Below are 26380 nucleotides of genomic sequence, written 5' to 3' on the forward strand. Positions count from 1 at the left end.
ATAACTTTAAGATTTTTCGACAGCAAACTGGATGATAAAAGCTTGTCAGCCAAATAATAACAGACATTTCCTACATTTATTCTGCGTTTAATTTCCTCTCGAGTGTCATTTATATATGTTGCTGTTGCTCCAAGGTACTCGAATTTTTCCACCTTTTCTAAGGACAAATTTCCAGTTTTCATATTTCCATTTCGTGCTATGTTCTGGTCACGAGACATAATCATATACTTTGTCTTTTCGGCGTTTACATCCAAACCTACCTCCTTACTTCTTTCAAGTAAAATTCTCTTGTTTTCCCCTAATCGTTTGTGGATTTTCTCCTGACATATTCACGTCATCCACATAAACAAGCAGCTGATGTAACCATACAATTCCACACCCTCCCTGTTTTCCTGGACTTTCCTATGGATATTCTAGAGCAAAGTTAAAAAGTAAAGTTGATAGTGCATCTCCTTACTTTAGTCCGCAGTGAATTGGAAAAGCATCAGACCGAAACTGGCCTATACGCACTCTGCTGTAAGTTTCAGTGAGACACATTTTAATTAATCGAACTAGTTTCTTGGGAATACCAAATTCAACAAGAATATTATATAAAACTACTCTCTTAGCCGAGTCATATGCCTTTTCGAAATCTATGAATAACTGATGTACTGTACCCTTATACTCCCATATTTTTTTCCAGTATCTGTCAAATACAAAAAATCTGATCAATAGTTGCTCTGTTATGCCTAAAATCGCACTGATGATCCCCAATAATTTCATCTACATATGTAATTAACCTTCTCATAAGAATATGGGACAAAATTTTGTACTACATCAACAAAAAGTGATATTCCTGGAAAGTTACTACAGTTAGGGGGGGTTTCACAAAGCTCCAGTAAATCAATCCAAATGAAACATTAACTAGTGAACGTTAAAATATTTAGCGATTGATTAAAATGCGAGCTGTTCACCAACCAAATTTTCTTAACATTTAATGAACAGTGATGGCTCATTATAGATAAATAATAATAATAATAATAATAATAATAATAATAATAATAATAATAATAATAGAGAGAAGGATTTGATTAAATCATCAGCCCTGCAGTGAGGGTGACTACATCATCATATGATGAAAGATGAGTGGAACAGAGAAAAATTCTTTCCGGCACTGGGATTTGAACCCGGGTTTTCAGTTCTATGTGCTGACGCTTTATCCACTAAGCCCCACCGGATTCCCATCCTGATGTCGGATTGAATCCTCTCAGTTTAAGTTCCACATCTTGGGTTCCCTCTAGTGGCCTACCCTCATGCACTGCGTCATAGATGTATGACAGTGGCACAATGTCCATACATGTGCAGAAGTGCACTCATTATGAGTGACTAAGTGGCCGGGATCCGATGGAGTAAGCGCCTTCTTAAATCACAAAGTGATTATTTTTCGCATATCATATATTATTATGATGTATCGAAGTACATATGATATTTCAGTGCAGAAATTCTCCATCATCATATGATGAAAGATGAGTGGAACAGAGAAAAATTCTCTCTGGCACCGGGATTTGAACCCGGATTTTCAGCTCTACGTGCTGACGCTCTATCCACTAAGCCACACGAGATTCCCATCCTGATGTCGGGTTGAATCCTCTCAGTTTAAGTTCCACCTCTTGGGTTCCCTCTACAGTATTTGAGGAACAAGTTGGGACAAAGTTTTGAACAGAGACAGCATATGTACGAGTACTTACCCTCTCTCTCGCACAGCTTCTATTATGGGGTTGTGGCATTGGTGCTATCCCTTCCATCATGTCCGTGGAAGTGTCAGTGGCGGCCTGCTCTGTAGAGTGTTCACATCCTTCGTCCTCACTATCTGTCTCTCCTATGTTGATTACAAACCAATCGATGACTTCGTCAATTAAACCATCTTTCTCCCAATAAAACTTTTCCTCCTTTTCTACACCTTCACAAGCTTTTCTCCTGTTTCACTTTTGATAATGCTGTTTGAAAGAGAAGTGTTACATCATTGGGTCTGAAAGTTACATTATGTTTGGCTACATCATTCTTCACTTGGGCCCAAATTAATTCAATTGCACTAAAGTTGCAATGATAGGGAGGAAGACGTACTATGGTATGCCCTGCTAACTGTGTAATAGTGTTAATTTCGTATTTTCTAAATCTGTCATCCTTAACCTTGATAGTCATATAATACTACTTTGGTGGATCTCGGTTCATATTCAATTCATATACGAAATGCCACCCATACCATTACTGATCCACCTTGGAAACTGACACGTGAACTGAAGGTACATGAAGAAAAACGTTCTCCTTCTCTCCTCCACACTCTTTCACGTCCATCTGTAAATCTCGATTCATCTGTGAAGAGCACTCGTCGCCACTCCCCCAGGTTCCAATTAGCATGATTGTGAGAAAAACATAATCGTTCAACATGATGTTGCTGGAGCAATTCTGGGCCTTTAGCTAGTCTTCTGGAATCAGCCTACATTCATCCAGACGTCCTCTTACAGTTCTCTCATTCACGTTAACTTGTCTTATTTTCTGGAAGGCTCTTCTGGTCTCAATAGCTGTGGAATGGCGATTTCTTAATGTGTTTAGGACAATAAAATGGTCGTCACGAGCCAAAGTTACTCGTTTTCTCCCTGAACCGGGTCTCCTGGAATAACCTCCTGTCTCTCTAAAGCGAGGTACACTCGTATGGTCGATCGAGGAATCCCAAGAACTGCAGCCACATAACACTGACTATTCCCACCTTCTATCAATGCAACCACTTTTGCTGAATCGGTAGGACTTAGTGACATTTGTATACAATGAAGTACTCCAATACTGCCTCAAAAGAGCTTACCAGTCTGTAGACACCTTCAGCTTAGCTCGAAATGAGTCTGAGAAGTTTACACACAATATTACAAGAAGAACGAATCTTCTTTTCAGATCATTGTTGGCTATTACGTATTCAGTATTACATTGTTACGTATCACAAAATAAATTAATAACTAAATGAACCTCCTATAATTTTAAAAAATTTTAAAGAAAATGTAGTTGGCCTGGTTTTTTTGCAGGTGAGTGAATATTAACGAACAAAAAGTACGGTATCAAAATAAACTAACACATTCTTAGCAAAATATTATGCAAATAGATTCACTGATAATGTTTATTTATCATACTGAGAACTACATTCATTAGGCTTATTTCGATCCTTTGAATCTCCTCTTCTCTTGTAATTTTGAAATTGAAAATAAATCTCTCTTTTTCGAGACGCATTTGGGGTCTTCAATTTGTTTTATTATGTTTTCCTTTCTATAGAATAAAAAGTCTTCCATTTCTCGTCACCTCAGTAATTGCAGCTTCTTACTACACATGAAACAACAGTTCCATTGTTCTTCACTTCCAAAACTTTCCCTGGCTACAATTCCTCCTCATAAGTAACTACCATAAATCTATGTGCCTTTAGCATTAATTTAACAGATTTCGTCTTCTTTTCCATATCTGACTCACTGTCTCTAAATATGGAGAGAATGCCGGAAACATCATAATCTGTATCCAATTCAATTTCATTGCTCTCATAGTCACTTACAGGGACGGTTGTTTTCCTTCTACCCTGAAGTTTTCGTTTTACCGGACCATCATTCGTGCTAGTACCATTGATGCTGGAACAGCGTACTTCTTTGTTGACTATAATGTTAAATGATATTTTGGAATATACTGAGATACCGTATTTGCAGAAGTAAATAATCACATTGATCACATTTTATTGAAACAAATATTTCAAAATGAAATACAACTATTGTCCACGAAAAATTGTGGTACATAGTTGAGGACTGACTTCTAACCTTGAGGTTTAACATTTTTCACACAGAGTCCTTAACCTCTGCCAGTTTAATTATTACGTGAAAGTAAACACTATACAGCCAGGTTTAATTGTACAAACAATCATATATCTATAATGTACCAGTTCTACAGAGGAGAGCTTAATAAAACAGACAATCACAAACTGAACGATTTCGTGTCTTCACACATTCAATTCACACTGACTTTATTAAGCATCCATATCATTGCCACGTGTAATGGTAGATAGAAGCATCTATGGGGAACATAATTCCATCACAGTGGCGCCTTAAATGGCAAACACCGAACTCTTGGGGGACTAAGTAGTACATAATGCGTTTTGGACCGTAGTTGGGTGCCTGGACCATAGTTATGGGAAATTACGGTATATCAAGCAAACTGGGAACGAAACTGGTCCTCTTAATGGCAGATGCAGTGAAAGAGTCTATACTCGTCTTCTTCTGTGTACTGTTGGGCCTTTTCTTACTTGGGGTTCGAATTTTGGTTATCTTTTGATTCAACATTCTATAAACACTTGCGCGAGATACTCCAGTCATGGTAGCAGTTCATCTGATGACATCTGTGACTGATATAGTAGGCGCTACATTTTTAAGTGCATCAAATTCGTCTTTAAAGGACTTGTGCATATTAATCACAATTTCTCTTCCGTCTGACTGAAGTGGCTTTCCCTTCTTTCAAACATCGGTTTGAAAAAGAATTAATGTTAGAGCAAATATTATTAAATATGGAACTAACGTAAATATTTCTGTGTTTTAATGCATTTCTAAAACATAATACAATTTATTCACAACAGAGAAGCGCCACTGTTCCCCACTTGCACTACTCAGTGGTTACTGTTATAAAAATGCAAAATAACGACACAGTAAAACAATAATATGAATACTCAAACAAATAACATATAAATAACGTCGAAGTAAAATATCGCACTAAAAGAAAACTCGCAATATTGTGACCGACAGAGGCCGACACTGCCAACCTCAAGACTTCGAGTGACGCAAGTGGATTCTTTCTTTCTTCCTTCCTTCCTATTGTCAACTTACATCCTCTCAACCAGTTGCCTGCAAAAGGCCAGAGCAGGTATCAGTCTCAAGATATTCCTCAAAGACTGTAGTGGCCTACCCTCATGCACAGCGTCATAGATGTATGACAGTGGCACAATGTCCATAATATATGTGCGGAGGTGCACTCGTTATGAGTGACTAACTATCTGGGATTCGACGGAGTAAGCGCCATCTTAAATCACAAAGTGATTACTTTTCGCATATCATATATTATTATGATGTACCAAAGTACGTATGATATTTCCGTGCAGGAAACCCCAGGGGGTTCGGAAAATATTTCAAGGGGTTCGCCAAAACTTTTCCGTAATAATAATAATAATAATAATAATAATAATAATAATAATAATAATAATTATTATTATTATTATTATTATTATTGTTATTACTTTAAAATTAAATTAACCCTATAATGCCTATTGTTAATATTTACCGTGAATGCCTGATTTACAGTTATGTAACAACGTTAGGAACACATTTGATTTCACTACAATGGAAATTTAGTCTGCCAGCTTCTTTGTGTTCTAACATTACTAACAACAGTACCACGACCCGACTAAGGAACAGTTACATGGCTGTCAGGCCTTTGATTTTAGATGTTAATGTGAAATTTCAACAAACATATATTTAATTTTGTATTTTCAACAGTAGCCTACTTCTTAACTTGTGGCAAATGCAGTAAGTTGTCAGTTGTGTATCAGAATCGTTTCCGTTCACATTAAAATGGATAACTGGTTGAAAAGTGGAAGTTTGAAAGGGAAACAGGGTTGAACAAAATCAGAAGTTAGAGTTGTGTCAACAGGTCATTCAGCTTCTAGTGATGTATGTCAATCTGACAAAAGTGGACTGTGTGTAAAGAAAAGAAAGTACGATGATAATTACATTTACTTATTTACTTACTGGCTTTTAAGGAATCCGGAGGTTCATTGCCACCCTCACATAAGCCCGCCATTGGTCCCTATCCTGAGCAAAATTAATCCATTCTCTATCATATCCCACCTCCCTCAAATCTATTTTAATATTATCTTCCCATCTACGTCTCGGCCTCCCTAAAGGTCTTTTTCCCTCCGACCTCGCAACTAACACACTATATGCATTTCTAGATTCGCCCATATGTGCTACATGCCCTGCCCATCTCAAACGTCTGGATTTAATGTTCCTAATTATGTCAGGTGAAGAATACCATGCGTGCAGTTCTGTGTTGTGTAAATTTCTCCATTCTCCTGTAACTTCATCCCTCTTAACCACAAATATTTTCCTAAGCACCTTATTCTCAAACACCCTTAACTTATGTTCCTCTCTGAAAGTGAGAGTCCAAGTTTCACAACCATAAAGAACAACCGGTAATATAACTGTTTTATAAATTCTAACTTACAGATTTTTCAACAGCAGACTGGATGATAAAAGTTTCTCAACCGAATAATAACAGGCATTTCCCATATTTATTCTGTGTTTAATTTCCTCCCGAGTATCATTTATATTTATTACTGTTGCTCCCAGATATTTGAACTTCTCCACCTCTTCAAAAGATAAATTTCCAATTTTTATATTTCCATTTCGTACAATATTCTGGTCACGAGACATAATCATATACTTTGTCTTTTCGGGATTTACTTCCAAACCTATCTCTTTACTTGCTTCCAGTAAAATTCCCGTGTTTTCCCTAATCGTTTGTGGATTTTCTCCTAACATATTCACGTCATCCGCATAGACAAGAAGCTGATGTAACCCATTCAATTCCAAACCCTCTCTGTTATCCTGGACTTTCCTAATGGCATACTCTAGAGCGAGGTTAAAAAGTAAAGGTGATAGTGCATCTCCTTGCTTTAGCCCACAGTGAATTGGAAATGCATCTGACAGAAACTGACCTATACGAATTCTGCTGTACGTTTCACTGAGACACATTTTAATTAATCGAACTAGTTTCTTGTGAATACCAAATTCAATAAGAATATCATATAAAACTTCTCTCTTAACCGAGTCATATGCCTTTTTGAAATCTATGAATAACTGATGCACTGTACCCTTATACTCCCATTTTTTCTTCATTATCTGTTGAATGCAAAATATCTGGTCAATAGTTGATCTATTACGCCTAAAACCACATTGATGAACCCCAATAATTTCATCTACATATGGAGTTAATCTTCTCAAAAGAATATTGGACAAAATTTTGTACTACGTCAACAAAAGTGATATTCCTCGAAAGTTACTACAGTTAGTGTTGTCCCCCTTCTTAAAGATAGGTACGATAATGGACTCCTTCCATTGTTCTGGTATAATTTCCTTTTCCCAAATAGCAAGTACAAGCTTATAAATTTCGTTAGATAATGCGCTTCCACCCTCTTGTATTAATTCTGATAATTACATTAGGTTTTAATTTTCATATATAGGTGACAAGGACTGTCCAAGACCACACTGTGTTGTTTGTGGCGACATTCTTGCTAACAGTAGTCTGAAACCTTCTGTACTTAAACGCCATTTAGAAAGTAAACACCTCACCCACATAAACAAATCTGCTGATTATTTTACACAAAAAGCTAACGAGTGGAAAAATGATGTAACTACTTTTGTATCCACTGCAAACAGTGGCAATGAGAATGCTCTTGAAGCGTCTTATCGCGTTAGCTACAGAATTGCTAAAACTGCAAAATGTCATTCAATAGCTGAAGATTTAGTGCGGCCATGTATAAATGATGTAGTACAGTGCATGCTTGGAGAATCTTTCACAAAAAAAGTCAATATGGTACCATTGTCTGACAATACGATCAACCGCCGGATTGAAGACATGGCAAATTATGTCGAAAATGAAATTTTGGAAAGAGTTCATGCCAGTCCTTCTTTTGCGATTCAACTTGACGAATAGACTGATGTTGGCAATTTAGCCATTTTGTTACATTTCGTCCGTTATATTAATGGGGAGTCTGTAGAAGAGGACCTACTATTCTGCAAACCCTTAAAAGAGAGAACTATGGGAGGAGATATATTTAAGTTAACCGACGACTATTTTCGCGAAAATTCAATAGACTGGACTCTCTGTGTAGGCTTTATTCAAGTGGTGCGAAATCTATGACAGGGTGTTGTGCTGGGTTTATTGCCAAAGTGAAATCGGTAGCGCCGATCGCTTCTTGGACACATTGTTGCATTCATAGACAGGCTCTTGTTTCTAAACGCATGCCACATGGATTAAAATGTGTGCTGGACGATGCAGTGAAAATAATTAATTTTATTAAGGCTCGCCCTACAAATTTCCGCATCTTTGCAGTGCTTTGTGAGGAAATGGGAAGCATTTATAAGTGTTTATTGTCTCACACTGAAGTTAGGTGGCTATCTCGAGGTAGAATTATTTCCAGACTGTATGAGCTTAAAGACGAAGTTTACGTTTTTTTCACGAAGCAAAGTGCATGGAAGATGAAATCTGGCTTCAGACTTTAGCTTATTTGACAGACATTTTCTAAAAAATGAACAGTTTAAACTTATCTTCCCTGGGGTCAAATATAAATGTTTATATTGTGCAAGACCGTATCGAATCATTCATGGCATTGTTAGTACAAAAAAGTTCCAAGTGTTCAAAGGTACACTATGTCAAAGGTACAGCAGTCTCCCTTAATACAGTCAGATCTATGGACATTGCAAATAAATTGAACACATGCATTATGAACACGCTGTAGTCTGTCTGTCTGTCAGTCTCATATTAAGGTCAGTGTAGAGAGTGTCACAGTAATCAAAATGAGACATCAAGAGCGACTGCACTTAATTCTTCTTGAGAACCAACAGAAGGAAATTTCGGATTCTTTTTAGTGTGTGAATTTTCATCAAAATTATTTTACATGTGTGTGTGATTTGAGTATTCCAATTTAAGTTTTTGTCCAGATAAATTCCTAGATGTTTACTCTATCACTGTAAGGGATAATAGTTCATTCATTTTGACAGGAGATAAGTCATCTGTGTTTAATTTACTTAAAAGTCGTTGATGTCCCATAATAATTGCCTGTGATTTCTTCGAGTTCACTTTTAGTCCAAATTTTTTCGTCCATGAAATAATTGATTTTAGGTCATTGTTAACTTTATTTATTGCGTAATTTAGTGCTGATGTAGGTGCAGAGATATATATTTGTAAGTCATCAGCAAATAGGATATGTCTACACTGTTTAATAGATTGTGATATGTCATTTATGTAGATCGTAAAAAGCAGAGGTCCAAGAACTGAACCCTGTGGTACACCTGCACCCACAGTACGCCAGGAAGAAAAACGATCGCAGACCCGCACACATTGTTGGCGTACTTGAAGGTAGGAGGTAAACCACGTCACTAAATTTTCTGATAGATTAATGGCTCGGAGCTTGCGTATTAACAGATCTTGTCAACTGAGTCAAAGGCTTTGCTGAAGTCAAGAAGTGTCAAAATGGCCAATTTTTGTTTGTCAGAGGCTTCCCGTATGTCTTCCGTAACTTTAAGTAATGCTATATTTGTGCTATATCCAGTTCTGAAGCCTGTCTGATACTCGTCAAGTAAATTGTGTTCATTCAAGAAGTCCGTCAATTGTTTGTGAACAGTGCATTCTAGGCAGGATGCTTATAGGCCGATAATCGTTTAGGTTTAAAGGATTATTATTTTTAGGAAGGGGACGTACATAAGCTTTCTTCCATAAGGTCGGATATGTCGAGGTCATAAGGGAGACATTAGAGATGTGTGTCACAGTTGGCAATATTACATCTATGATTTTACGCAGTAGAACAATGCTAATGCAGTCAACGCCTTCAGCTTTTGTACTTACCCGTTTTATAGCTTTCTTTACGTCTAAGTCTGTTACATATGTGAAGTAAAATTTCTCGCTCGTTTGACAGGTCGCTCACAGTAGTTCATGCATTGTCTGTTCTTTCTCCTTGGAGTCAATTGGTTGTGAGTGTATCATGGTAAAATGGTTATTAAGAGCATCCAGTGAAATAGAAAATTCGTTTGCTTGGTCCTTCTGTCTCCCTATGCACATTGTTTTTCAAGTCTCGCCATAGTGCTGATGGGTTTGAAGATGGTCCAGTAATGTCATGCATATGTTGAAGTTTCGAATTTCATATTTCTTGGGTAACTTTGTTACGTAATTGCTTGTACTCAGATTGTCTTCAGATCTGGTCCTTCTGTATTTACGGTAAGCTGCGTCACGTTCAGTCATCATAGTGTGTATTGAGTGCGTAAATAAATGTGATCAATGAATTTTTCATAACTGTATCAGAACATTTTTTTTATGAAACCACAACTACTATATCGCGAATCATGTACAGTCTTAGAAAAAAAAATTTGTCGTGTGTCTTGGTGGTGGAAATGTTGAAGTTTTGACCATGATTTGCACGAGTACATTTATATGTGCACTGTCTCCATAGACTTCAAGCCGAGCGGATATAAGCTTCTCGTCGTACTATCTACCTAATGACACTCTGGTGGAGCAGTCAATAGCCTGCTGGCTTGCAATCTTTGAGACCCGCGTTCGATTCCCGATCAGATCAACGTTTTTTTAATTAACATAATTCATTTTTATACATGTTACCTGTCTTCATTTTTTTATTTTTTTGGGTGGAACGAATTATTTCCCAATTCTGGCTCGACTAGGAAAATAAAAAAAAACTGTTGGGAGATCAATTTTGTTTCCAAAATAAAACAAAGATAAACTAATAAATTAAAGAAATATAAAAAAAAAAATACACATGTGGATCTAATACTTTTGCCACATGCCACGGGTGTCTATCACTGCCTGGCATCTTTGGGGCATTGAGTTCACCAGATCGCGGAAATAGTTCTGATCCTCAGCAAGATCTTCCCAGTTCGATTCCCGAACAGATCAACTTTTTTTTGTTAACGTAATTAATTTTTATACATGTTACCTCTCTTCATTTTTTTGGGTGGAACGAATTATTTCCCAACTCTGGCTGGAGTAGGAAAATAAAAAAAAAACTCATGGGAGATCAATTTTGTTTCCAAAATGAAACAAAGACAAACTAACAAATTAAAGAAATATAAAAAAAATAAACATGTGGAACTAATACTTTGTCCACATGCCACTGGTGTCTATCACTGCCTGGCATTTTTGGGGCATTGAGTCCACCAGATCGCAGAAATAGTTCTGATCCTCACCAAGATCTTCCCAAGTAACCAGATCCCACAACTGATCTGGATTTTGAGGTGGTTTGTCTCGGTATTTGTCAATCCTTCTCTTTTTCAGGCCTTCCTGTGAACTATCTTTGAACGTTTATGGCAGTGTGCGTGGGATGGTTATCCTGCTGAAAAATTAAATTTCCTTTGGAAAGAAAACGATTATAAATTTCATTAATCCAGTTCTTCTACTTCTGTTTTAAAGTCAGTGCAAACAATGACAATCCCCCTGGATCCCTCCTCTTGGTCATCTTGTAGAAAATGTCTCTAATGAAGCATTATTATAGCATCTAGTGTGTGAATGTTCATATCTTATCGCTAGCTATAATATCACACAAAAGCATAACCTTATAGTATAGTGTCCGGTGTATGCTGGCCTTAGTCAACAGTGTGATTTAAACATAATAAGATATTAATAAAGATTTCAGTTACATATAGTTAAGGAATAATACCCCATTACTTTATTTTTAAGTCACAGGGCAAAACATATTTCCACAAATAATGCAAAACGTGTCTAATTCATGTCAAGTAAATCAAGTTAATGTCCAATTTGGTGATATAGTCATATCCTGGAGTTTTCTTGTGAATCAGATTGCTCGTCCTCTGCTCATGCACACTGCTTCCTTTCTGGGACTGGGACTATGTGACAAAATTTTTTTCTAAGACAGTACCTGCTACATCATGTGCATGCAGACCAACAATGAAGCAAAGTGTTACAAAATAATAGTAATTGGAGAAAAAAGTACTATAATATTATTATTATTATTATTATTATTATTATTATTATTATTATTATTGCCATAATTATAGCTTTGTAATTATTGCATTCCTGATTGCAGTGGTGGCTTCATTTGAGGGAGGATGTTATATACAGTGACTGCAATTTAGGTATAGATAATATTCTTGAAACCTATTATCCAGAATGAAAAAAATTAACGATTTATGAATTTACTGTACTGTGGAGTATAGTTGCAGAGCTAAAAGAAAGTAGAAACTTGATACCAATTAATATTCTGGGTTAAATAACTATCTTTTTTAAGATAGACGTTCAATGTAATGCATAAATTTAATTCTAATAAATGGAAGTTAATATACCAATTAACTTTTGTTATGTTTAGCAGAAATAACTAAAATGCTCTCTCAATTAATATCACTCAATAAAAGAATTGTATTCCAATGGATACCATCCCATTGTGGAATCCTGGGAAACGAGAATTCGGATGCTTTAGCAAAGAAGGGCAGCACTGCTACTTACAGACCTGTTAACTAAATCTACGTATTAGACTACTCCATGAAAAGATTTATTAAATCTACATCCTACTTAGACTTCAACAAACAAAATTTGATAACACAATCTCAAGGGAAAAAATGGAACTCTCTGCATCATAATCCCCAGTTAATTCCCGATTTACCACGAAAATCGTCTGTAGCTGCATTTAGATTGGCAACAGGCCATGATTGTTTGGCCAAATACTTACATAGAATTGGAATATATCATTCCCCTAACTGCCCATTGTGCAACTCAAACCAAGAAATGGATTCGGAACACCTCAAAATCTCTGCTTCAGTGTCTGACCATGATAATATCTTTGAAAAATATTGGAGTGCAAGAGGTCAGTTGACTTTATTGTCAAATGCCTGGCATTAGAAAACAACAACAACTTTTGTTATGTTTAAATGCAGATTGTTTATTAATTTACTAATATTTCTTATGTATGTAGTTATAATAACCATTTTCATATGTTGAAATAAATACTAAGTTGTATGTTACCTAGTTGACTAGTTCAGCTTTGTCTCAGCTGTTCTTATGATATTCTAATCTACGATCAGTTTTTTCTAAAATTTTGAGTACCGGTACCATGATATTCATGACGCGGTACCTTTCGTGAAATTTTGTGTCATTCAAATATTCAAAATGATCGTTTCTTAAATAGTTAACATTATCTCCATCTGACTCTTAATTTTCGAGCAGTTCCAAACATAACAATTCTACGTCAAAATGTTCTGCCATTTTGTGTTCCAACTAATGAATCGTTAAAAATTTAAAGACGGAAATTTCTGTCACTAAACTAATGATAGCTTTACTGGTTCATTAGGGCTAAAGATGCTTGGTGAGCTATAAAAATGATTTAATGAACCAGTGAATAAATTAATGAATCGTTAAAAACATAGTGAAGCTTGGTGAAACCTGTCATTAGTATTTTCTCCCTTTTTAAAGTTACCATAAGTACAATTATAGACTCCTTCCATTGTTCTCGTACAATTTTCTTTTCTCAAATAGCAAGTAGGCCTACAAGCTTATAAATTTCGCTAGATAATGCACTTCCACCGTCTTGTATTAATTCTGCTGGAATTTGATCGATACCTGGAGACTTGTACTTTTTCAGATTTTCTATCTCAATTTCGACTTCAGAAAATGTGGGTTCGGGTATAAATGGCTCCGCAGTTTGTATTTGAATATCATTCCAATCATTTCTATTTGGCCTATACACATTTAATAGTTGCCTAAAATAGTTTTTCCATCTGTTCAGGGTGGAATGAGAGTCTGCAAGCAAGTCACCATTCTTACCCTTGATCACGCATATCCTTGCCTGATATCCTTTCTTAAATTCCTTTATTGTCCTTATATAAATCTCTAATATTTTATTCTTTCTTTTTGTTTCTATCTCATTCAGTTTTTCCTTCAAGTGATCTCTCTTTTTGTTCCTAAGTGTACGACTTGCTTCCCATCTTTTATTGAAATAATTATCCCTATTCTCCTCAACTGGATCCTGTAAGAATTTCAATTTTGCCTGTTTCCTTCTTCCTACTATCATGCAACAATCTACATCAAAACATGGTTTCTTTTTCTTAGTTTCATAATAACCTATGCTCTGCTCAGCTGCAATTTTGATACTGTCTCTGATATTTTCCCATGCTATTAACATCTAACTCTTTGTCAACTTCGTCGGAACTTCCTAAAGTGGCAAACCTATTCGAAATTTCGACCTGATAATGTTGCTTAGTTTCTCGTCCTTTAATTTCAGAATATTGAATTTAGTAATATTGACTTGTTGCTCTACTTGCTTGGCTACTGTTAGTCTTTCTCTTAATTCTCCAATTACCAAATAATGGTCAGAATTACAGTCTGCCCCCCTGAAAGTTCGATTATCTACAGTATTAGTATGTCTCCATTTATCTGTCAAGATATGATCTATTTGGTTGTGTGTCAATCCATCTGGAGGAGTCCAAGTATATTTATGTATATCCTTGTGCGCAATGGTCCACACCTGTGGAGTAACGGCTAGCGTCTTGCCGCAAAACCAAGTGGCCCGGGTTCGATTCCCAATTGGGGCAAGTTACCTGGTTGAGGTTTTTCTGGGGTTTTCCCTCAACTCAATATGAGCAAGTGCTGGGTAACTTTCCGTGCTGGACCTCGGATTCATTTCACCAGCATTATCACCTTCATCTCATTCAGACGCTAAATAACCTCAGAAGTTGATAAAGCATCGTAAAATAACCTAATAAAATAAATTGTGCGCAATGTTACACTTTTGACAATTAAATTTTTTGATGTGGCAAAGTTAACTAACGTAACGCCATTATCATTACTAGTTACACTTAGGCTCTTTTTTCCAATAAGTAGTCAGTTTAAAAATATTCTCCTGTCCTACTTTAACATTGAAATCCCCCAATAAAAATTTTATGTGATATCTAGATAACTGATCAAAAGTGTGTTCCAATTCCTCATAGAAGCTATCCTTTATTTGGTTATCTTTCTCTTCTGTAGGGTTGTGAGCATTTCCAGCTACGATATCGCACCATCTACTCTGAAGTACTAAATAAATCCGACCTTTTTTACTGCTGATTTTATTCTTTTATGAATAAAGAATCCTGTTCCTACTTGGTGATTGTTGTTTCCTTTCCCATAGTACAACATGTAATTTCCTATTGGCAATATGCCATTCCCATCTAACCTAACCTCCTGTACTCCCACAAAGTCTATTCTACATCTAGCTAGTTCTTTTGCTACTAACGTTATATAAAGACTAGTTACATTTCAAGTACCAAATCTCATAACCTTATTCCTTTGCTGTGGTTGTGCCAAAGAATCAGTCCCATTCAGTTCATGTCCTGTTTCAATTAGATGAGTAGCATATGTGGATTTTCTTCTATTGTGTTTGAAGTCAGTTATATGTTCATTGTATCTAATTTTGAAATTCCTTTTGGTTTGACCAATGTATTTTTGTTTGCAAGTGTAACATTCCAAACTATAAATGCCATTATTATTTAATTTGTTAGATTTTTGGAGACTGTTATTTAAATTGTTATTAAGTTTGTTGTCTGGTTTATGTGCTATGGATATATGGATATATTTGCCTATTATGAAGTTTAAGAGGAATCATATGATTACAATTTTATAATGAAGAAATATAAGACCATATTACATTTTAGTTACAATTTTATTACATATAATTTTAATATCTGTATTCATTTTAAATTTTCAGATTGTTACTTACCATAGAGTTAACCATGCAAATAGTTATTTATTAAATACACAAGATTGTAAACATAAATTACCTGTTGCATATTTCACAGCTAATATATAGTAAAAATTGTATAAGATATTGCGAGTCAAATGCCTGATGATGCCCAAGGGTGAAAACGTTTGCATTTCAATGTTATAATATACAATGATCATTTACTTTTGTAAGTGTTGTTGATTTTAAACTATGATATGTCATTTAGACTGAACTCTAAATAAAATTAGATTATATTAAATCATATTGACTATCGGAATATCTCTATCATCATGCTTACTAAGATAAAAAAGTTCTTATACTGTATTATTCAATATTTTGAAAAGTAGTGAAATGATAATTAAGATATATGTTTAAGTATATACGTAAATAATGATTTTTTAATGTATATTCTTATAAAGGATAGCTTCTATGAGGAATTGGAACACACTTTTGATCAGTTATCTAGATATCACATAAAAATTTTATTGGGAGATTTCAGTGTTAAAGTAGGACGGGAGAATATTTTTACACTGACTATTTATTGGAAAAGAGAGCCTACGTGTAACTAGTAATGATAATGGCGTTACGTTAGTTAACTTTGCCACATCAAAAAATTTAATTGTCAAAAGTGTAACATTGCACACAAGGATATACATAAATACACCTGGACTTCTCCAGATGGATTAACACACAACCAAATAGATCACATCTTGATAGATAAACGAAGACATACTAGTATAGTAGACATTCGAACTTTCAGCGGGGCAGGCTGTAATTCTGACCATTGTTTGGTAATTGGACAACTAAGAGAAAGATTATCAGTAGCCAAGCGAGTAGAGCAACAAGTTAATATTACTAAATTCAATATTCTGAAATTAAAGGACGAGGAAACTAAGCAAAATTATCAGGTCGAAATTTCGAATAGGTTTGCTACTTTAGGAAGTTCCGATGAAGTTGAGAAAGAGTTAGATGTTAATAGCGTGTGGGAAAATATCAGAGCTAGTAACAAAATTGCAACTGAGCAGAGCATAGGTTATTATGAAACTAAGAAAAAGAATCCGTGGTTTGTTGAAGATTGTTGCATGGTAGTAGAAAGAAGAAAACAGGCAAAATTAAAATTCTTACAGGATCTAGTTGAGGAGAATAAAGATAATTATTTCAATGAAAGAAGGGAAGCAAGTCGTACACTTAGGAATAAAAAGAGAGGTTACTTGAAGGAAAAACTAAATGAGGTAGAAACAAATAGTGAGAATAAAAACATTCGAGATTTATACAAAGGTATAAAGGAATTTAAGAACGCATATCAGGCAAGGGTAAACGTGATCAAGGATGAGAATGGTGACTTGCTTACAGACTCTCATTCAATCTTGAACAGATGGAAAAACTATTTTGGGCAACTACTAAATGTACATAGGCCAAATAGAATTGATCAGCACGAAATTCAAATACAAACTGCTGAGCCATTTATACCCGAACCCACACTTTTAGAAGTCGAAATTTCGATAGAAAATATGAAAAAGTAAAAGTCTCCAGGTATCGATCAAATTCCAGCAGAATTAATACAAGAGGGTGGAAGCGCATTATCTAGCGAAATTTATAAACTTGTACTTGCTATTTGGGAAAAAGAAACTATGCCAGAACAATGGAAGGAGTCTATAATTGTACCTATTTTTAAGAAGGGGGGACAAGACTAACTGTGGTAACTTTCGAGGAATATCACTTTTGTTGACGTCGTACAAAATTTTGTCCAATATTCTTTTGAAAAGATTAACTCCATATGTAGATGAAATTATTGGGGATCATCAGTGTGGTTTTAGGCGTAATAGATCGACTATTGATCAGATTTTTTTTATTCGACAGATATTGGAGAAAAAATGGTAGTATAAGAGTACAGTAGATCAGTTATTCATGGATTTCAAAAAGGCGTATGACTCAGTTAAGAGAGAAGTATTATATGATATTCTTATTGAATTTGGTATTCCCAAGAAACTAGTTAGATTAATCAAAATGTATCTCAGTGAAATGTACAGCAGAGTCCGTATAGGCCAGTTTCTATCTGATGCTTTTTCAATTCACGGTGGGCTAAAGCAAGGAGATGCATTATCACCTTTATTTTTTAACTTCGCTCTAGAATATGCCATTAGGAAAGTCCAGGATAACACACAGGGTTTGGTATTGAACAGGTTACATCAGCTTCTTGTCTATGGGGATGACGTGAATATGTTGGGAGAAAATCCACAAATGATTAGGGAAAACACGGAAATTTTACTTGAAGCAAATAAAGCGATAGGTTTGGAAGTAAATCCTGAAAAGACAAAGTACAGTAGAACAAGGGACCTTAAAAATGACGTTGTTATAAACGAGTGTCGTAGTAACCAAGATTCATATTATGAGTCTAGTAAGGTGGAAAATGGAAAATAACAAATTCAATTAGCCTTATTTTAGATTTATGTACAGTATTCACTTTTCAGCCTATCATGAACATAATAAAATACATGTACAATTATAAATTCAGTATTTTGTATTAAAACAGTTTGTTCAGAACTCACCAAACTTCTTTATTCTACTTTGTAGTGAAGTAATCAGTCATTTTTCTCTGTTGTCTCATACTTTCCCAATACACACTTTCTAAATTACGTTCTATATTCATTATTCATTGCTCCCTCCCCTAGCTTGATCAATTTTGTTCAAATGCAACAATTTCATCCTTGCTCTCCTAAATCGTTTGGACTGTGAATTAACTAGGCCAAACTCACGACACATGTCAGCTTTTTAAATTCCATTCTCAACTTAATGAATCGCTTTAACTTTTTCTTCCAACGTTAAAACTTTTCTTTTAGTGGCCATATTGCGTTAAAATGCGTGCACTTATGATGGGATATGATGATAGAGACTGGATTAATCTTGAACAGGATCAGGACCGATGGCGGGCTTAAGTGATAGGCGGCAATGAACCTGCGGGTTCCTTAAAAGCCATTTGTAAGTAAGTAAGTAACTAAATAGGTAAGTATTTCTTAAAATACTTTGGTTCTTAGAAAATCTTATTCCAAACTGAGGTTGAAAATGACGTTATATGCGAGGTAGATGCATATACGTTTGTCGTATTAAGCAAGGTAGAAAAGCATTTGTCTTATGGGGAATTATTTGGGACCACAGAATATTTGACGTTATAGGCGAGATGTCGCACAAAACGAGGTCGTTATAACCAAGTTCTACTGTATATGATTATGTCTCGTGACGAGAATATTGTACGAAATGGAAATATAAAAATTGGAGATTTATCCTATGAAGAGGTGAAAAAATTCAAATATCATGGAGCAACAGTAACAAATATAAATGACACTTGGGAGGAAATTAAACGAAGAATAAATATGGAAAATGCCTGTTATTATTCGGTTGAGAAGCTTTTGTTATCTAGTCTGCTGTCAAAAATCTCAAAGTTATATTACTGGTTGTTTTGTATGGTTGTAAAACTTGGACTCTCACTTTGAGAGAGGAACAGAGATTAAGAGTATTTTGAGAATAAGGTTCTTAGGAAAATTTTTCAGGCTAAGAGGAATGAAGTTACAGGAGAATGGAGAAAGTTACACAATGCAGAACTGCACGCATTGTATTCTTCACCTGACATATTAGAAACATTAAATCCAGACATTTGAGAAGGGCAGGGCATGCAGTACATATGGGCGAATCCAGAAATGCATATAGAGTGTTAGTTGGGAGACCGGAGGAAATTAGACCTTTGGGAGGCCGAGACATAGATGGGAGGATACTATTAAAATGGATTTGAAGGAGGTGGGATATGATGGTAGAGAATGTTAATCTTGCACAGGACAGGGACCGATTGCAGGCTTATGTGAGGGCGGCAATGAATCTTCGGGTTCCTTAAAAGTCATTTGTAAGTAAGTAAGTATATATATTCTTTGTAAAATCGTTCATGTAAGATGCTGTCTAACACCTACTGTGTAATTAGCTTTTATGTTATAAAATTTACAGGATGTTACATAATTATAGGTACAAATTGCAGGGACAACTAGAGGACATAGAAACAAGGCAAAAATCTCAATAAACATGGGACCAGGAAGCTTTTTTTATTTTAGTAGGTTATTTTACGACACTTTATCAACATCTTAGATTACTTAGCGTTTGAATAAGATGAAGGTGATAATGCCGGTGAAATGAATCCAGGGTCCAGCACCAAAAGTTACCCAGCATTTGCTCATATTATGTTGTGGGTAAACCCCAGAAATAACCTCAACTAGGTAACTTGCCCTGACTGGGAATCGAACCTAGGCCACCTGGTTTCGCGGCCAGACGCGCTAACCATTACTCCACAGGTGTGGACCAGACCAGGAAGCAACCGTTTCCGAAATATGTCATCACTGTGGTCACCAACTGAATTCACCTGGTATAGTTGCAACCTCATTTTTTACCTGGCAGACTTAATGGCCTTACATACCTCCATTGTTTGCAACATGAGCTACACGACCTCGTGGATGATTTGCCTCTTTAAAAAAGACAGGTGCTGTGGTACATGCATGACGGAGCACTGGCTCACATTCAAGAACTCTTGTGCACCAGCTTTCACAACAGATTATCTGCTATGGCTTGTTAACACCATTGCCTCCCAGGTCCCCCAACTTCAATCCTTTGGCATTTTTGGGATGTTTGAAATGTTTTGTGTCTTCCACCCCTGTTCATAATGCTAACTCTGGGAACACATTGTCAGTAGTTGTCAGTGCCTTTAGAGCCACGTCAGGAATATTCAAATGTATAGGATTGTCGAAGAAACATGCTAATGGCTGCCTTATCACGAATGATGATCATACTGAGCACATGTTAAAGTCTCTCTTGCACAGTGCATATCAGATGCTCTATTACCCCAGAGCACCTGTACTGACGGGACATAATAGAACCCCATAGCTTTTGCAAACGGCCTGTTTCCGGATCTATTTATATTAGAACTTTTTGCCTTGTTTCATAGTCCTCTACTCACCCTTGTAATTTGTACCTATAATTATGAAATATCCTGTATAGTCGTGTGATATCCATTACAATAGCAGTATTCAAAACACTATCGAATGATTAAAAGGTCAGCCACAGCAGCATAGTCGGTATAGCACTGGCCTTCTGTGCTCGAGGCTGCGGGTTCGATCCTGCCCAGATCGATGGCATTTAAGTATGTTTAAATGTGACAGGCTCATGTAGTAGATTTACTGGCATATAAAGAAACTCCTGTGGGACAAAATTCTGGCACACTGGCGACACTGATATAACCTCTGCAGTTGCGAGCGTCGTTAAATAAATCATAATAAATTTAAATTTTGATTAAAATGGGAATGTCAACGAACTACTGATAACAAGAAAGCATATTATGATGGCTGCAAGGAAGAACATTGTAACTGACAAAATGAACTTTTTCAATAGAATTAAAAACAACTTTGGATGGTTGTGAAAAATCAAGATTTTTAATTTGGCTCTTTTCTTTATATTTTAATTATTGAAGTGGATGTCCTATTCTATTGCAGGCATAACACTTTCTCTGAAATCATTCCTTATATGCATATTGTTACTTACAATACTGAAAAGTTAATACGGATTCCTGGTAAGAATATTGTATGTGACATACAATAGTATTGCTTGTGAAAGAAAAAACAATAATGTCACTGTTTACATTTACAAGTATTGTAACTACGTAACTACAAACGTAAATGTACATAAACCTTTACGAAAGATATAGTAATATGTTTCACAATCCAACTGAATTTAAAGTTATTCATCACTATCACAATTTTCAGCAATTTCACTGGTTTTAAGTCCTTTGTAGAATCCGTGAGAAATGCCAGGAATGTGGAGATGTTTTGCATTACACAGTGATAGCAGATCTTTGAGTTTACCTTGGGAGATTGGGAATGGAGCAGTGTAAGCACATTTTAGATTCATATCGGAAACAAAGAGGAAGGCAGAAAATAGGAAAGATTGGAGAAAGCTGAGTCTGCAGTGAAAGACCTGCCCTTGGGCAAAACACTAAATGAATGCTTTCAAGTCTTGCGTCTTTCGATGACTTTCTTTTGTATATCAATACTGTGTTCATGCTTATCAAAATGATTGTATTTTATATCTTCTTGCCTACCTAATTTAGAATAAATTCTTATGTCAAATTCCAGTCGCCCTTGTCATCGGTGATTAAAGACTTGAAGTTTTAAAAATCACTTTGTGCCATTTCAGTTACGTCATAGGGATTTCCATTTGTTTTAACCATTTCCACTAGCATTACCCATTATTCAGGAGTGAATACAGTTAGTCCCCTTTTCCCTTGATCAATTAAAGCATGGATTGAATCAGCTTTGTTCTATGTGTCCTTTTTCCAGAAATTTATGTATGATTTTAACATTGAATTTCTCACTTGTAAACAAATACAGAGCAAAAATATATCTGTTTCTGTTCTGTTCTGAACAGTTATTATAAAAAAAAATAATTCCTTTATATTTTCATTTTCTTTCTTCTTTCATTTTATCCACTTCAATTGGCAACTGCCAATTTCATTACAACCTCTTCTTGCTGCAACAGACTCATGCCACAAAAAAAAAGTACTGTCTGTTTTCTCCCATATCATAGATTGTAAAATTGTACGTAGAGTATTTTATTAAGTAATATAAGGTGATAACATCTGAATAAGTGGTTTGAAGAACTTTTTGTAAATCACAATCTGCCGCATATACACTTTTGTCATCCTGGCCTTTTAATTTACTGTATCAGTTTTTTTCATTTTACTTGAAGCAACATTGTTTTCAATTTCTCCAATATGAGAATCTTCTAAACTCAGCTTCACATCTGCACTTAGGCTACAATACTATAAATATTGTACTCTTCACATTGGTTTTTATTTGGTAAAAAGAAGCCAATATTGAATTCATTAACGAACACTCTGTATTGTTTCTCTGTGGCATATAATCCACTATTTTTGTTTATCCATTCTTGGTATACTCTATACATTTTTGCTGTGGATAAATCACCATCAAAAAATTTTCTTGTAGAATGTTTTCTGATATAGTGGGACTCTACAGCTGGAAAGGTATAAATAGGTCGATGTCGACGTATGAGATCCTTCACACACTCTGACACAGCATTTCCACGGTTTCTGTGTCTTTGTTTATCTGTGGAAGCTGTCATTTAAATACCAAGGAAATGCAGGAACATCATTCTCCAGACCTGCACACTATTTTCTCAATTGTCAACAGGTAGAGTGTAAATAAAAGTGGACTATCTTACAGTACTTTAAAATAACATCCACTGATTTAATTATGAATTCCTTTCCTGTAGAGAAGAATATGGTATGTCAATTACAATAATTGTAAAGAGGCATTGTTGCAAAAATACACACTTGAAAAATTTTTAAGTGAGATAGAATATTATTCTATGTATAAAATGTATCAATGTTGGTTACAGTATTTTAGTAACCAATACTGTCTAACCTTCCAACAAATTGTAATCATATTTATACGACAGATAGTCTGTTATAAAACCTTCAGGTCTGCGCTTAAAATTCAGATTCTTCAAAATTTCAGTTACAATGTTCTTCCTAGGGGCCATTGATTATAGTTACAACCATAGCGTGTTGTTATTTTAGAAGAGCGTAAGCAACAACTGAAAATGTTGCATTATTTTGCTTCCTGAGAAAGGCAATAGTTCATTAAAATCGTGTGAGTTCTGTAAGAATGTCGTCAATTGTAATGTGTTGTATTATTGTGTACCGCACTTCTGTGTCCTCTTGAAATTTCTTAATATTTCAGTATGAGTCACGAATTGTAGTGATTAGCGGCAATTAAGCCAGCAGTCGATGTACATATCTCTTATATGATAACAGGCCGAGTATCGGTATCGCTTGGTCTCGACATGGCAGTGTCAGTAATATAGTTCTCGGAACTGGCGTTATCAGTCCACTAGTCCCACCCACGAGAATGGTCAGTACTGAGAGGCTGTTGCTTGGCTCTACTTACTAATATCGAGAAATGCTATAGTTGCATCCTTTATTTCTAATTTTGCAGTTTACAAACAACCATTACTTATTGAAGAATTTATATGACATTCAGGTACAGACATAAACCCTTTTTGTTGATTAGATAAATTTATATAATTTCAGAGATCAAACCTTTTTCAATAATTCTTCATATTACGGAAAATGTTGATTCATCCTTCATTTCCTTTTCACATGGGGCCTCGTCCCACCTGCATGGATATGTAAATTTTCAGAACAACTGATATTGGAACACAGAAAAACCAAACATCCCTCATGAATTGCCCCTTTATGACCAGAAAATCAGTGCAAATCTAGTTTTTCAGGTAAAGCACCCTGTAAAACAGATTTGAATAATTTCAAGGGAAAAATTGTTCTGGGGCCGGGTATCGATCCCAGACCTCTGGTTGAATGTAACCAGCGGTCTACCAACTGAGCTACTCAGGAATTGCACCCGACACTATCTCAATGTTTTCCTTTATATTCACACAACTCACGTGGGCTGACGAGATGCCAGAGACCCACATCGAGTGCACACAAACTCTGTGTGACTTGAAATTCTGGTTGTCTGTTAACATGCCTACAGTGATGTATATATTATGCAAATATAGTTTTTCAGGTAAAGCTCCCTTAAAACAGATTTGAATAATTTCAAGAGAAAAATTGTTCTGGGGCTGGGTATCAATCCCGTAACCTCTGGTTGAATGTACCAGCACTCTGCCAACTGAGCTACCGAGTTGGCTTTACAGGGAGCTTTATCTGAAAAACTAGATTTGCATAATATATACGTTATTGTAGGCACGTTAAGAGAAAACCACAATTTCAAGTGACACAGAGTTTGTGTGCACTCGATGTGGGTCTCTGGCATCTCTTCAGCCCATGCGAGTTGTGTGGATATAAAGGGAAAAATTGAGACGGTGTCGGGTGTAGTTCCTGGGTAGCTCAGTTGGTAGAGTGCTGGTACATTCAACCAGAGGTCCCAGGATCGATACCAGGCCCCAGAACAATTTTTCCCTTGAAATGAGGAAAATCAGTGTTCGGTGCTCCATTAGTGGCAAAGGAATTATTGGACCATTTTTGTTTTTGAGCAGACAACACAGCTAGATGGATTACCTTGATTCTGTAGCCTTTTTTCAATCATCTGACTGAAATGGAGTGTAATATCGTCTTTTTTCAAAAGGGTTCTGTAACAGCACATATCGTCAATATCATTTTATAGGCACAGTTTCATAATGTGTTTGAAGATAGAGTGATTACCAATACAGTGTGGCCACCATGATCCTCTATTCTATACTCCTTGTGACAGACTGGAAGAAAGAATGTACAGTCAAACCCACAGAACCTAGACAAACGGAAAAAACAATATACTACAGAAAATAGCCTGCATATTACGACGTCAACTGCAACCATTGATGGAGAATAAATTTTTAAAGCAGTGTCAGAAATGTATAGGAGATGAAGGAAGACAGTTTCAACACCTTGAATAAAATACTGGAGAGCAAGAGCGCTACTGGCTTCACTGCCAAGGGACAACAACTTTGGATAAATTAGATACGAAAAGTCACGACAGTGGCAGCTGGGACTCGAAAGGTGATAATACATGTACTGAGAGCAAAAATACCATGCTGTGGGCCTGATCACCCAGTAGTTACGGCAACTAAATCCTTCTTGAACTCTGCCATTGTGAAGAATTCCATTTGTTGAGGGCATATGTAAGGCAGAATAATCTCTGGTATAGGTGAGAATCCATCAGGGTTAAGTTTTGGTATAGGCAGTAAATGGCCAATAAATTTTGCCTGGATTCTTCTCATTCAAATATGACATACACTTTCCATCTTTACTTCTCATGACCTGAACTTGCAAACGTAGGATCTAATGGTATGTATGGTAATCACTTCACTGTCAGTGACATCAAACAGTATAAACAAAGACAAGATCATCATCATCATCATCATCATCAGTGGCACTACAGCCCAGGTCGAGCCTCGGCTTCTTTCAGGATCCTTCTCCATGAGTCCCTATCCTTAGCCACCATCCACGAGTTCTTAACTCCAAGCTTTCTGATGTCCTTCATGATACAGTCCTCCCACCGAAGTCTAGGTCATCCAACTCTCCTCTTCCCTTCAACTTTGTACTCCATAACTCTCTTCAGAATCTCTTTCTCTTCCATCCTCTTGACATGTCCTGCCCATCTTCGTCTAGAGTCCCTAATTGAATGTATAATGTCGGAAGATTTGTATAGGCTGTATAACTCCCTGTTACTCTTCATTCTCCATGTATATCCATCGTTAATGAGTTCAAAGATTCTTCGTAGTACTTTCCTCTCAAATATGTTTAAATGTTCTATATCAAATTCTGTCATGTCTCAGAGGCGTACATAAGTACTGGTTTGACTAGTGTTTTATAAATTCTACATATAGCTCTGCGAGAAAGCAAACTTGATTTGAAGGGTTTCTATAGACCAAAATAACTTTTATTGGCAAGCTGGATTCTCCTCTTAATTTCTTCTCTGGTGCTATTAGTATTGTTTACTAGTGATCCGAGGTAGATAAAGCAAAGACAAGATATACAACTAAATTTTGGTGAAATTTCTTGAGAAAGTTTGCCTTTTCTGTTTATTTCTTTGAAAAATTAATTTTATATCTCAAGTAAATGTTACAGTATCTGAGAATTACAAAGATATCAATCTCATAAGCCCTCTTTCGAAAGTTCGAACAACAGAGATTCAGAAAATTATGTTCCTGCACAGATGCAATTTTTATTGATTGGCTTAGAAAGGTCTTTAGGTAAAAACTTGATACTATTATATTTCCCTGTTTTCC

At 35.9% G+C, this 26380-nt stretch overlaps 1 protein-coding gene across 4 annotated transcripts in view; it reads left to right on the forward strand.

Annotated features, from left to right (window-relative positions):
• Window positions 1-26380, forward strand: part of Dolk (Dolichol kinase) — a 122177-nt gene that overhangs the window by 21327 nt on the left and 74470 nt on the right. The gene's annotated exons all lie outside the window — the stretch shown is intronic.

The sequence above is a fragment of the Periplaneta americana genome, chromosome 8 (assembly GCF_040183065.1).
Source record: "Periplaneta americana isolate PAMFEO1 chromosome 8, P.americana_PAMFEO1_priV1, whole genome shotgun sequence".
Lineage (NCBI taxonomy): Eukaryota > Metazoa > Arthropoda > Insecta > Blattodea > Blattidae > Periplaneta > Periplaneta americana.